Raw genomic sequence first — 4961 nt, 5'->3', positions numbered from 1 at the left:
GGCTCCGCCTCTCGCTTTCCCCCCCCTCAAAGCGCAAGCGGCAGCCACCAGGAGCACAAACACCTGAAGGGGAAAACAAAAAGGGTTTAAAACTTATTTTTGGATTTTAAAAAAGCATTTTCAAAAATTAGGGACCGTTAATCCTGTTCTAGAAAAAATTTATCACGCTGAAAATTTTACCCACCAAGACTTCATTTTCTGCAGGGTTGGTGAGGGCCCGGGAAAAGGGGGATGTGACTCCGGCAATGCTCTGGCTCCTTAAATTACCTTTTCCCCACACAGGACCTTGACGAAACGCCCAATTTAGTAAAATTACAAAAAAGAAACTGGCTTGAATAAAAACCCCCACTTATTAAGGACCCCCTCCAGGTATTTTGTCATTTTATCAAGTTCTTAAATTTTTAAATTTTTGCGAGCCAAAAAAACACACACACAGACACCCACACACAACACAACACACCCCACACACACCACACCCCACACACCAATAATATATTATTTTATATATATATATATTATTTTATATATAGGATGTATTTTATATTAAAGAACATATTTAAATTTTTCTATTTTTTTTTTTGCGTCAGTGCTTCTATGGGAAATTTTTTTTGGGGGGGGGGGGGCATGTAAAGGGATTTTTTTTTAAAGTTGCTTATCTGTTCTTTTAATAGGCATGTAAATTTTTTTTTTAGGGAAAGTTAGTATACTTATGCTTGCATGTAGGGATTCATATTTGTGGGATATATACGTATATATACACATATATTGGAAAATTTTAAATTTTTCGGTATATTTATGTGGGCCTGTTATGTATTGGGTGCATGCATTCTCTATATGTGTGTATATATATATTAATTGTATATATAAAAATTAAAATATAAAATATATTTTAATATATGTGTGTGTGTGTTTTGTGTTTTTGGTGTGTGTGTGGGGGTGGATATTTGCATTGTTATTTTACAGGCGTGTACTTGTATCTATATCTATTTTATAAAGTTGTTTTTTAATAAAAGATTTTCATGATATATCACATCACATATATACTCACCCCACACACCACACACTTTTGGTGTGTGTATGTGTTATATATAATTATATATGTATATATAATTTTAAAAATATTTATGTGTGTAATATATAAAATATTTTATTTTATATATATATTTTATTTTATATAATAATTATTTTATAATAATATATTTGTTTATCTGTTATATATTTCAATAAAAAGATACAGTGTAAATGAATGTATATGTATATAAATATTTTAAAAAATAAAAAATACACATATTACATAAATTTTTTTTACTGTATAAAATATATATATTATATATAAAATTTTATATATATTTATATTTATGTTATATATTTTATTATTATAATATTTTATATGTAAGTAGACGTAATATATAATATATTTTTATATAATTTTATAATCTTTATATAAAATTAAAATATTGCTTTTGTGATGGGGTGTGTGTACACTGTATCTGTTTTGTAGTACCCAAATGCAAATTTCATTTCTGAATTGTAAATTTCTAACATTCCAGTTTCCTTACATTATTTTTTCTCAAAAGTTTTCCCCCCAGCGGGCGGGTGCTGAAAAATCCACAATTGGGCGAGGCCGACGACTGAGGATGGGTCGTATCCCCCCTTTTGGGGTCGAAGGATGAATGAATGGGTGGAATGGGGTTGGGTTTCTTTCAGCTGGGTTATTTGTCGTTTTTTGTTTATTTGTATTTATATTTGGTTTTTTCCGATTGTGGGGGTTATACACATTTTTTTTTTTTTTTTTTTTATTTTATAAATTTTTTTTTGTCTTTTTTTGTTTTCTTTTTTATGGTTGTTTTGGTTATGGTAAAAATTTTTTTTTGGGGTTTTGAAAAAAAAACTGTTCTCTTCCTCAATAAAATTTTTCAGTAAGGATTCTTATCAAAACGGCTGATTTAGAAAAATCTTTTTCTTCTCTAATTTCTTAAAAAAAAAAATAATAAAAAAATAAATAAAAATCACAGATAAAAACCCGGGCTTAAAATTCCCGTGGGGCCTTAAATGGGAGGGCCCTTTTTGCCGGAATAAAATGACTCCTGGGAGTGGTGGTTTTGGGAAAATTGGGGGGGAAAATTGGGGGGGAGCATGGGTAACTTTAAGAAAAAAGCTTCTCTCGACAATCCTTTTTTGATGGGTGTGATGTAGGAAGATTTTGGAGGAGTTTGTAAACAGGTCATGGTGGGAGATCTATAAACCTAGCTAGCTTCAGCCTTAGCAAAGGAGTCAGCAGACCCCTTGTGGTGGGGGTAAAAGGGGGGGTATAGCGGTTTGGTTGGTAGGGAAAAGGGGGGGGTTTGTAGTTGGAGGAAAACCGTAAGAGAGCTCTTTCTTCAAACTTTTGGGTAGGTATGGCAAGGTGGTATAGGGGGGGGTATAATCCCTGCCCTAGCTTAAGCCTATTGGGTACGGCCTTTTTCTGTAAATTTTTTATTCATATAGTTGACTTTATTTTTTTTTTTTTAATTTTTTTCAATATAAAAATCTTTTGATAACTTCAAAGGGTTTCCCATCTTTGCCTCAGTAGTGGGAAATGTGGTAACCGTAAACCCTAGTGGACCCCCCACTGTAGTAGGGGCGGAACCGTCTTTGGGGGTGGTTTGGGCCCTAGATGAAACCCGGATCAGCTTTTGGGGTCGGCAGATCTCTTGTTTGTGGCTGGGGTGTAGGGGGGTTTTGGGATGATTTTAAATCCCCGGGGTGATATGACCTATAGCCGTACTGGCTTTTGCCTCAGCAAAAGGGGGGCGGCAGACCCCTTGTTGGGGACCTCTTGTGTAAAAAATAAAAGGGGTGTGTGTTTGCGTGTGTTTGGGGTTTTTCAATATATCATAATTTTTAATTTTCTATATAGGGGTTGTCTGTATTTGTGTATAAAAATTTTTTATAATATATATTTATAATATATTTTATTATTAAAATATATATATATTGGGGTTTGTGTGTGTGGGGTGTGTGTGTGGTGTGTGTGTGGGGTGTTTTAAAACATAAATTTGTATCTATATATCCCTATATAATTTTTTGTATTTTATACATATATACACTAAATTATATATTATATATATTAATTTATATATATAAAAATATTTTATATGTATGTTTTAGATATTATGTATATATTATATATATTTATAATATTATATATATTATATATATTATATATTAAAATATATCAAATTTCCAAATATCAGTTGCACGAATTTAGATCGCCCAAAATCTCAAAATAAGGGGGTTTTTTTCAAACTTTCTACTATTCTCTATCTTTCGGGGGGGGTTCAAATTTTACGGGTGTAATGTTTGGGTGATTAAATTTTTTTAAATTTTTATACTTCAAAAATCAGTCATTGTTAAAATGTAAATAAATTAAAAGCTTTCAACCTTTAAATTTAGATTACAGTTTTTTCCCCCAAGTTTTTGTAATAAATTTTCCCGACTTAGTAAAACCCCTTTTTTGTTTATTTCGTTGTTTGTATATTCATTTCATATCAGTTTAAAGGTTTTTTTTTCCCCTATATATTTTTTTTGTATTTCTAAACAGGTTTAAATCATATATATAAACATTTTATTTTGACTTTATTTTTTTAAAATTTAATTTTTTAAAAAAAAAAACTCTTTCAAATGATTTTAGGGGGTATAAACAACCCCGTTCCTTAGTAAATGGGGGGATTGGGAACCCCAAACCCTGTGGGCTCCGCTATGGTGGGAAAGGTTAAAACGGATGGTGGTTTGGGGGCCATAGCTGAAACCAGAATCGCTTCTTGGGTTTGGCAAAACTCTTGTATGGCTGTGATTTTGGGGGGGGGTAATTTGGGGGGGAGTGTTAAATTTACGGGTTTAATGACCCGTAGCCGGGAGCTGGCTTCAGCTTCAGCAACGGGGTCACAGCCCTTGTGGGGGTGATGCACGGGGGGGATTAGTGGTGAATTGGTAGCCGTAAAGGGGTAGGGGGGTAAATAGTAACGGATCCGTAAGAGGGCTCCCGCTTCGGGGCCTCAAGGGTCGGGGGACCTCTTGTTTTTGGGGGTGGAACCCTAGGGAGTTTGTGGGAGCCGTAAAGGAAAAGGGGCGGTAAAAAACCTGGGTAATGGTAGGAAACCCCTCAAGGAAACGGTTCGGGCCTCAAGGCTCGCGGGCCTCTTATGGTAAAAGGGGTATAGGGGTTTGGGAAGGGAGGTGCGGGGTAGTAAGGGGGGTGGTGGGGCACCGTGGCCCTAAACTTAAAGCCCACCCTTTGGGTCCGCCTCTCCTTCTTTTTCCCCCAGAAGCGCAAGCGGCACCACCAGGGGCCCCAAAAACCGAAGGAACACAAAAAGTTTTAAAAATTTTTTATTTGGTTTTAGAAGCAGTACAAAAATTAACACCCGTTAATCCTGTTTTAGAAGAAATGATCAGCTGAAATCTCACCCACCCAAATACTTCATCTCTCAGGGTTGGTGAGACGAACAGGGCGATTGACTCCGGCAATGCGTCCCGGCTCCTTTATACCTTTCCCCCCCCAAGGGGCCTTGCAGAACGCCTAAAAAATCAGTAAAATTACAAAAAAAGAAAAAGCTTAATAAGACACCCCACATGAAATGAAGGACCCGCCCCCAGGGATTAGGGCTTGATCAAGTTCTTAAATTTTATTTTAAACCCTTTTGGGGAAACCGAAAAAAACCCCAAAACACACACACCCCACACCCAAACACACACACACACACACATATATATATATATATATATATATATATATATATATATATATATATATGTATATATATATAACTATTATTATCTATTATTTATTGCGTCTGTGCTTCTATGCAGTTTTTTCTGTGTATTTATGCATTTTTTGTATGTATGCATGTATTCATGTTCTTGAATAGGCATGTATTTATTATTTATGAATGTAAGTATACATTATGCTTGCATGT

The sequence above is a fragment of the Penaeus monodon genome, chromosome 42 (genome assembly GCF_015228065.2).
Source record: "Penaeus monodon isolate SGIC_2016 chromosome 42, NSTDA_Pmon_1, whole genome shotgun sequence".
In the NCBI taxonomy this organism is placed as follows: domain Eukaryota; kingdom Metazoa; phylum Arthropoda; class Malacostraca; order Decapoda; family Penaeidae; genus Penaeus; species Penaeus monodon.
Note: the sequence above shows the minus strand (reverse complement) of the source record.